This window comes from Bombus terrestris, chromosome 2 (assembly GCF_910591885.1).
Source record: "Bombus terrestris chromosome 2, iyBomTerr1.2, whole genome shotgun sequence".
NCBI lineage: Eukaryota > Metazoa > Arthropoda > Insecta > Hymenoptera > Apidae > Bombus > Bombus terrestris.
This window is the reverse complement of record NC_063270.1, coordinates 12531545-12541644: the sequence shown is the minus strand read 5'-3', so window position 1 is coordinate 12541644 and position 10100 is coordinate 12531545. Positions and strand designations below refer to the sequence as shown.

The following is a 10100-nucleotide window of genomic DNA, read 5'->3' as shown; positions in this document are numbered from 1 at the left end:
AAGATAAGAGGGGAAAAATGGTCGTTTAAATATTCAATGAAGACCGCTTACGTTTTCCCGCGATCGTTTTAGCCTCGTTAAGCTTCAGTATCCAGTCGAAATGTTTGTTTCGGTCGCGTAACAGCTATTCGTTTGACTCGATCATCCTTTTATGCTGGTCGCCCTTTCTTCTCCTTTCGGAAATTTCTCGCGATCCAGCCAGACTTCGTTCTACGCTCTCATTCAGAGGGAAGAAAAACGAGTCAACACACGAACATTCGACAAACACTGTTCAGAGATTTGCTCCGCGCTTTTCTCGTTTCTCCCATCCACGGAAAATCGTGGTACAGAGTCCATTTTAAGTTTCCACCGCGAAATTTCGGGTACTCCGCCCCGTGATTGTCCTCGGCTGTTTTTATTCTTTTCTTCTCCGCCATCTCGTTCGGTAAGTTTTGCCGCACTATCCATGAAACTTCCTGTCTATTTGCGCGGAGAAAAGAACAAGTCAGCCGACTAACATCGAGTTCTCGTTTTAGCTCGAGACGCAGGAGTTTAGCCTATACTTTTTACAATACGAACGTTTCCTTTCTTTGTTTTTTCAAATTACTCGGCAGATTGAAGATGGACAAATATTCTGAAAAAAATATCCTAAGAAAGTATCGTAATTTTAGACAAACGTGGAAGGGTGAATTACCTTGACAGACTCGTGTTGCATGTAATGGCGAGCTGTATAGATTTTTACTAGGGTATATTTTTCGAAACATTTTATTATTCGATAGCTCGTGTTGAAAGCATTACGAATTTCTCGAATAATCCAATAACTGATCGCGTTGAATCGTTCGAATAATGGAATAGCCGAAATTTATAAAAACTTGTATTAAAAAATCTTTTATTGATCATATAACCATATCCAATCAATAAATTACCTGTTATTTGCCCCATTTAATTATTTTTCTACATAAAAGAATAACACGTTTAAAGAACCTAGTTTCATCAAAATGTACGAAGTAACACTTGGGAACGCTATACCTATTATTTCGCGAAATAAATGAAATCCCTACGAACATATTAAACACGGTTTGCATGAATTCTCTAGAATATACGTATGCGTATCATGTATATATAAATATATAAACAAATATATATATACCATATGTATATGTCTAACCCTTAAAAGAATCAGCTTTTTTTTCACTTAGCCTCATCTGTGCACCGAGACGTTTTATATACGATCCTCCACTTTTCTTTTATACCTCATTCAGCGGCTACACCATTTCTCACCCACACCTGCGTAATAAACAGCTCCCTCAAGCACTCAATAAAAATTCCACACGGTCACGCCAGAAAAAGAAGAGATATAGTCTGACGGGTACTTTTTTCCAGTTACTTCTTTCCCGTTCGCCGTTTTCATTCCACGATACGTGCTCTGTCTCTTTAATATCGAGCCCCCTTCTGGAATTGTAGCACCGCTTCCCTCCAACCCTCTGTCAATATCGCAATTTTGAAACTGTACCTTTCTACGATCACTTGGCAGAAGACACCACTCGGCTCTCACGAGAGGAATCCGAAAACTCGACGCGTGTTTCTACCATTTCATCCCCCTCTATTTTCATTCGCCGTGTCTGCCGCGAACAAGACCACGAAATACCTGGAATACTCGGGCAAAAACGATACGGTTGAAAGATAGGGGCAAGGAGATTGAAATAAAGGAGAACGTACGACGCCGGAAAGTGAAGAAATATAGCCCTGTTGAAAGGGTGCTCGACGTGCCCAGCGAAACCCATTCCATCCGTGAAAGTAGCTCCTCGATAATTCTGAAAAATTTCTGCTTTTGTTCATCGCACCCCTCCCCGCGCTTATCGCGTTATCATCTGTAAACCGTGCCCCTTATATTCGATCCTAATACCCGTACATTTTGATCAGCGTGAATAATTACTAATCGAACAATAAAAATCATTATTCGAATACATAGAAATATGGTAATCGGCTTCAACTGCACGGAAATAGCTCATGGAAATTTTGAAACATAGGCTACCGTATGTTTATTAAATTACGATAAAGTAATAATAAAATCAGAAAATAGATTCAGACATAGCGATACGTTTATGTCATTTGATCAGTTAGCTGCGTTCGACGTGTATACGCGTCAATCGAAAACTATTTCGCTGCGGTTGACGTGTACACTCCTCGTGTGAAATAAAAAATTAACGTTTACTATAAAAATTCAAAATTTTAGTAAAATGTAATAGTTAAAAATAACAAATCACATTTACTATTATGTTTCCTTTATACTTTCGATAAACCTATTACGTGTTTTATAAAAAAAAACAGTTTGGTATTTAGTATTATAAATTATATAGTATTTGATTATTCTCTTTGGTATATCGGTTATGCTCCGTATAACGTATGGCTTTTTATAAATTAAGTTGATTATTTTCCCCAGTGCAACCCCGTTTGTGTACTTTATTGCGTATATCGGCTATTCTCCGAATTGTTTTGTGCACTTTACTTTATTATTTTTTGGCACTTTTTAGGTTTTCAATAACAATACCTTTTTCAACGATGAATTATTAATTTTCCATCGAGTAAAAATGTAATACCTTCCCGTTTTGCTTTACTTTGTTCGTAAAATGTATAATATGCTCCTCATTGCTTCATTTTAACTACGCACTCCGTAAGGGATTTTTCAAACTAAACTCCGCAGTTAACACGTTAATCGCATCAGAAATTGTTCTAATGTAATAACTAACAGCAGTTGTCTTCTTTTTGGGTTCGTCGTATTTTTATTTCTACGAACTTTTCTTCTATTAGCTTTGTTTAAAACGCCATTAAAGTACTTGAAACAAATAAAAGCACGTAAAACATCGTTGTTTATTAGTATGCATAGAATACGTTACGAAATTTTCTTCCTGTATATAGGCAAAGTCACATGAGACAGGAGAACCGCATAGATAGTTCATCGTCTCTGTGTCATAGTAACGAAGATACGATAAAGGCTATACTGAGTTTGAGGCTAACCTCGCATTAACTGAATTTTGGTTTGCGTTAATCCTTCCACTGTTGTTTAAAGTGACGATATGCAACGATAACTGTGTTGCGAAACTTAAAAAATTTGATTAATAATAAATTCTGTTGCAATAAATTCTAAAACATCGAATGGATAGTTTGTACAGTTGCCCATGTACCTTTGCAACAGTTACACATTTTAACAGGAAAACACGAGCTGATCTCTTTTCAGTAATTAAACTAATAATAATTCTACAAATTACAAGCTACCAATAGTAATGAATACCTTGTCGCATAACGGTAACAAATAAAACCAAATAACGTGCTGCGAATTAATTTTATAAATTACGATATAAAATTTATTATTAATATTAATTATTCTGATAATTTCGATGTAAAATTGTACAATAGAAATCTATAACTTATAACTTGTTTCTTGTCAATTCATTAATAATAATTCCGTGAATTATTATACCAGAGATATCGTTATTATAATAATGGTACGTATACACGTTATACATATATTACAAATTATTACGCTCCGGTATCTTCGTACAATACGCATTAATTTGCATATCAAACTACTCGAACGTCCATTAATCCAAACCTACACTATCAAATCTCGACAATTTAAAGAAAATGCAAGCTTGCAAGGAGATCGTTACTGATATCTATGACATTAATTTCGATTTAATACAACAAGTAGCAGGAGATTTATCATAGACACAAGCAATAAAATTCCAAAATTTTATCCGAATGTATCTGTACCTGTTACAAGAGGCTATCACATTGTTACGAATTGAACGGAGAACTTCGCTTTGTACTTGGTTACTGTACGTAGAACAAACACACAGATAGGAGGACACGAGACGCCCAAACGACCAACCGAGAACAGTCTGATCGACCATCCGTGGTCGCAAACTCGAACTCAAGTACAAGCATGAATTTCCCCGAAGAGGACATTTGGTGTATCCTGCCTGACCCCGATGAAGCTGGAAACAATTCTGGAGAGGCGTCAGTGTCCAAACAATGGGGATGCCTCGTAACCGGAAGTGGTGGCAAATTCAAGAAAACATAACTCGAGCGGAGCAATTAGCGCGGGACCGCTTTGCAGGAAATATCTGCTGGTCTCGCGGCCTGCGAGACGATCTCGCCAAGTTTCTGCCACTGCCTCTGTTAAAACGAGCGAGCAGCACTTTCTCACCGTGAATTTCAGGCAACTACATTTCTCAACCCGATACGTGACCGTGCGTATCGGCACGTGCGACCGGAGAAAACGATACGAGGGTGCGGCGAATGGAAAAAATACCTAAACATCTACGGATCGCTGATCCAGCCAGCGCTAAAAGCACACTCAGTCACAGTTCGATGCTTTCGGCTAATTGCCACGTCGGCTCTCGGTAACCGAGCAATCGAAACAAAGGGAAGAAGGGATATGGTTGGCCGTATTTTAAGAAGAACGAAACACTAGGCTCGTTCAATTACGACTTAACACATTTGCTGTTATTTGGTAAAATATGGCCGAGTACAATAGAATCTTGATTATCGGAAATAATCGCTACACACGCTGTTTGAATAATCGGATAACTTTATTTCTATATGGTAGAACTGTTTTATAGAATCTTTGTATAAAAATGTGACAATTTCTTTTGGCTTTTAATTTTGTTCTTTTGCCAATCTTTCTTACTAGAAATATTTTGCTAATGCTTCATGTTCCGACGATCGATCGTTCTGTTAATTGTTCTAATGACCGAGATTTTAGCAGCAATGATTGCATATAATATGATAATAATATTATGAGGACAATAATGATTGTACTATAAATAACTATATCGGTAATGGTTATTGGAAATGTGGCAAATAAGTTGCAGATAATTAAGGCTATGATACAATCGACAACAACGAACGTATCAACATCGTTTCTATAACTAGCCAGTTTTTACGTTCGTAACACGAGCGTAGATAGCAAATTGGATGATGTGTTTGATTTGAAGGATGGATACGATCGCATTCGGAATATTTGGAAATGGATTGATTGATTATTTACTTTGGTAATTAATTATCCGTTAGATGTCCAACTGAATCGAGCGACGCTATCATAAGCGGGACAAAAGAGAGGCAGAACAGAAGAAGCATGATTTATTATGCTCTATGGTATAAACTTTGTAGGACAATAGAGCAATAGCATTATAGGAAGGAGGAAGATGCGAAATGGAGTACACGTGTAAAGAATGTTTGATAGTTTTTTAATGAGAACTTCTGCTCAAAGATTTCTACGATGAAACATTAATTGCGATGACGCCGTGCTTATCCGGTATAGAAGTGAGGAATGTACATCGAGAATATCTTACCGACGGCTACGCTCGTTATTAATATCTCAACTTTCCGGCGTTAAGGATTTGCCGGTTACTTCACCACGTGAAGAGTCTTTAAAACTGCATTATCATTTCTTCTCGGCCTCGATCTTAATTTCAAGAATCTATAGACCATCTCATCAACGCCCGCTAAACTTTCAAACACCGGCCCTTTATTAACTTCTTCGCTGTTCGCCTGCATTTCGCTCGTGGTCCCTTGTGCTCGACAAACATAACTGGCAAATCGATTTTCATTTCGACGCGCACGATGCATCGAAGAGGACTCCGGCTTTCGCCTGATCCTTCATCGAGCTAGAGCCACTTAAGCTTCTGCTTGCCTCAACTAGGAACACACTTGGAAACTACAGCGTGTCGTAACGCGATTAAAAAGTTGCCGGATATCGAGATCCAACGAAACGAAATTGCTCCGCGACGGATAAAGCGACATAGTCTGTCGCGAGACATTTGCATGCTAAGCAGATTCTCTTTAATCCAGGTGAACGAAAGAAAAATCCGGTTAAAACTCCCGCTAGACCAGCGAAAATATAAACTTAGCTACGTTCTGGAACACATGGCAGAAATTTTGAAAGACAGCTAGCAAGACTGGATCGAATGGTTGAACGTTCGAAATAACCACGTCTGCTTGACGTCGTGAATGCTTATCGATTCCGTCGTCGGGCCACGACGCCGAAAATTCGAAGGGTGATCGCGTTCGTCGTGAAGCGACGTACACTTGCAAGTTCGCGACACTCGGTTGTATCTGACCGATAAGTTTTGGAAAGCGTTCCTTCCGTAGAATGACCAGCCGCCCTTTTGAGGCCAGCTGCCAGCTTGTTTCTGAAAGTTCTCGTCTAAATAGGCGGCCGAAGCATCGACAGTTTGGTAACTGAAGTTGCTGGCCGACGATAACGGCGGCAGCCGGTAACAAACAGAAGTATCAAGAGGCAAAGTTTGACCGCCTGGAAAGAACGGGATGACCGAGCAACTGGCCGTGTCCTGGTGACTCTGCCACGATCAAAAGTACGAATCTTCGCAGTTTCGTGCTGTCCGGATAAAAACCGAGCGCCAACTAACTTTTTCCACATTCCTCTTCTCGACATTGTTTTATATATCGTTCGATCATCTGTTAGCGAAGCGGTGGATAACTTTTAACCAAAGAAACCCATTCTTGAAACGAACGACCGTCGATCGATTCAAACAAATGAGATTTTTTCTCATTTCTTTTTTATCTCTTTCTTTTATTCTTCTTTACAGCAAAACTAGGTTGCCAGAAGACTCAACTTGGACGCCATCGCGCACATTCGAATATCTTGGAACGTATATTCGATGGAAATGATACCGTGTCAATTTTATAGAATAAAATTGAAGAAGAATCGCCCATTGAGTCGATACGAATAGCCGTACCCAGAACCAAACACGTTCCGTAAATCAGATTTAGATCTTCCTTATGAATTACTATTCTGCTCACGATCCTTTTACGATCCATCGTCACGACCCTACTCTGTCGTTTTCACCTACGGTACGAAACAACAGCTCGGAAAAGTGGGAGAGTATCTAAGACAGCGACAGTGAGTAGCTTGGAAAAAAAGAGTAACGAAAAAATGAAGCCGATTCGTCATCCTGTCAAACTACACGGTGTTACGCCACCTTAACCTCGAGATTCACGAGGGTGGATTCTTTCAATGGTCAGGAAAAAAATATAACTGCCATCTGACTTATGCTCCGTAAGAAATGAATCGCCGGCGAGTGTATCACGAAAGGAGAAATCAGCGAGACCTTCGCCTAACTTTCCCCAAAGGGAAGCTCGACCATTTTTCATCCAGTTAAATATCTTTTTATGCAATGCCACCCCTCTATTTGACAATGGTAGGAACTTGCCCCGTGAAAAATTAACAGGAGAATCCGTGCTCAACCGTAACAGAGGTTCAAGGTCTGCGGAAGCTAAATTTTAAAACAATACAGAGGAATGAATGGCAATGACGAGCAAATTTGAATTAAAACGAAGAAAAGCGCGAGCTGATAAATCGTTCTAACAATCGAAGAAAACCAAGCGAACAGCGCTTAAGGCTTTTATGAAGCAGTCGCTTTCGAAGGCGAATATCATCCTGTCGAGCGTCACTTGCACGTGTTCCCTTTTACGCTTCTGCGCCGCGAAACGTTTAACATTCTCCCAGCTCCTCTCGTTCAATCCTCCACAGGAACAACGGATCTCTCGAATTTTTAATGGAATATTTTCATCTAGAAATTTGATGTTCCGTGTTAAAACATCTTCTTCTTATGGCGATCAAACGGAACATACGATTCAGGAGTTCGTACATTAGAAATTCGCGTTCCTCGACTTTCAATACGAAGCCGTTCCCTATCTCGTTGGTTTTGTGTTCTTTGTGGATTTCGATACACGAGTCCCGTTTCATCTTCCATGATGGAACGCCTTTTCGTTGCTTTTAGCAAGCGGATGCAACATCGCTGCAGGATGTTTCCGTCGAAGACTGACGCTAAAATCTCCACGAGAAAACCGGAAGAAAGTCGCAAAGCGAGATTTCGCGTCGCGTCCCGGCTAAGAAAACAAAACGATCCGAAGAGAGGGAATGTGTGTGCCAAGTCAGTGAAATCATGCTTAAGAAAAAGAGTGGAGGGAGAAGACGAGGGGTGGCGAAGCAATCCCGAAGAGTGAAGTTTATCGCGTTGTTACTTTAATGAAGCATCCTCGTTTAACGGGTGCAGGCATTCCGCCCCGAAGACGGTGCGGAGAAATCCTCCGGATTCATGAGATAACTGTGTGAGTCTAACGACGACTACTTCGTCCCGAAAGATACTGCAACTTCGCTAATTTCGTGATAATGGCCGCTGCAGTTAACGATAAATTCGTCTCCCGGCTAATTTCCCTCGAATACGTTGGAAACGATGACGTTACGCCGAACAAAAGATACAGAGACGCAAATGAAGGGGAACCAGCAATATGAGAACCGGTCTTCGTTATGAAAACGGCGTATTCCACGTCGAGACGAGAAAGCAACGGAAACGAGAGACGAGCTATGTAGTTTCAGACGAAAAACGAGATAAACAGGGATCTTGAGAGATTCAACCCATGACGGCGCTGATTTAACAAAGCATCTACGTTTAATGGATGAGACGTTCCCCGGAACGGCGCAAGAGTTCTTAGAACGCGAACGATAACTCTATTTCTGGCAGACCTTCATATACCCACGGAAGAGAATGAATTGTTCCCCCAATTGTTGTCGGACGATTGTCAATGAGAAGAAACCACGAGACTTTCGTAACCCTTCGGTATTTATCGATCGTGCGCCAATTCCGTTGTATTTTATTTGTACGTGCAAACACGGAACGCTCCGTCTTCGAATGAAAAGAACAATTGTTCGCGGCAACGAACGCCAAGTGTACGTTCGGGAAAGAAGTCACACAGTGGCCGTTCCTTTTTGTTCCGCCGGAACTGACAAGTGTCAACTGGTGAAATCGAATTTTCTATTAGTAACCGTATCTCGGAAGTCTGACGTCAGATATCAAGAACGATATCTCCCCCGCCGTGACAGCAGATTTCTTGATAGAACATATTGGAAATCTCTTATCTGCGAGAAAAATACGGTCTTCTAGACCCGACATCCTACAAACTTTTTGCAAAACCAGCTTGTTACCGTGTGTAAACGGTTATTAGGACGAATCTATAACGGTGATTGCCGAAGCAACTAGAACAAATAACGTAACCGAGACGCGGTTAAAATACCGATATAGAAGAAAGTAACATATCTGAAACCCGGCAAGTATGAAACTATGAATTTCGTGTTCCACGTTTCCAGATTGGAATTCCTCGGAAACAAAGTGTCCAAGGAACTGTCGTTCAATCTGACTGATCGACCGTTGCAATAAGTGTCACGGATCACACGTGAGCATGCTACAAAGGAGTAGCGAGCATTCGCATCTGAAGGCAACTTTTCATTTGTCAGGCGATCGATGTTTAACTTTCCAAGCTTAATCTTTTTGTATCGAACGCTGAAAGGATATAACTGAAAAAGGGAAGATCTTCTCAGTGAGGAAGGATGCAAATTTTATGTGGAATTCTTTTCCATGAGATAGTTACGAATACAAGAATTATTTATTTTAGCTTATACGACTATAGAATCATCAGATCGGCGCCAGGTAGGCTATAGTTGAAGATATAGGGATATAAGTATAGCGTACAGATATTTCATCTTTCACCACTTACCCTCCCACTAAATCTATAAACATGACAAATGCTAAAAATTCCTAACGTTCGTCAGATGAACGATATACAGTCATCTACGAGAGTCGTCCTACAAGAGAGACATATTTATTTCTATAAAACTTATAAACGCGTAAATTCGTACAATAAGGCATTTTTTTCTTAACATAGAAAACGGTAGTGATATTTTAACTAACTAACTAACTCTCTACTGAAATTCTTTTATCATCCTACTTGAATAATGATGTCCTGTATATTGCGCGTAGAAAAGCTTTCTTAGGTGCCTATGATCGTCAAAATTAGCGGAAATGCATTGCCTATTTCGACTCTGTGCGCGTTCTTCCATTCACCTGACCATTTCCTTTCGAATAATCGACTCGTTTCGACCAGTTAAGCGGCGTTAATCCGGACTTTTCGATTCTGAAAGCAGTCGGTAAATCCGGGAAACGAACTGATCGATTTTAATGCGGCATCCTCGGATATCTTTGAAACTACTTAAGAGCGAAACTACGCTTCGCGAACTCGAGTACCATTATCGCGGT

General features: G+C 40.2%; 1 protein-coding gene across 5 annotated transcripts in view; it reads left to right on the top strand.

Annotated features, from left to right (window-relative positions):
• The window catches only part of LOC100649987 (dipeptidase 1), a 76583-nt gene that overhangs the window by 46351 nt on the left and 20132 nt on the right, over positions 1 to 10100 (top strand). The gene's annotated exons all lie outside the window — the stretch shown is intronic.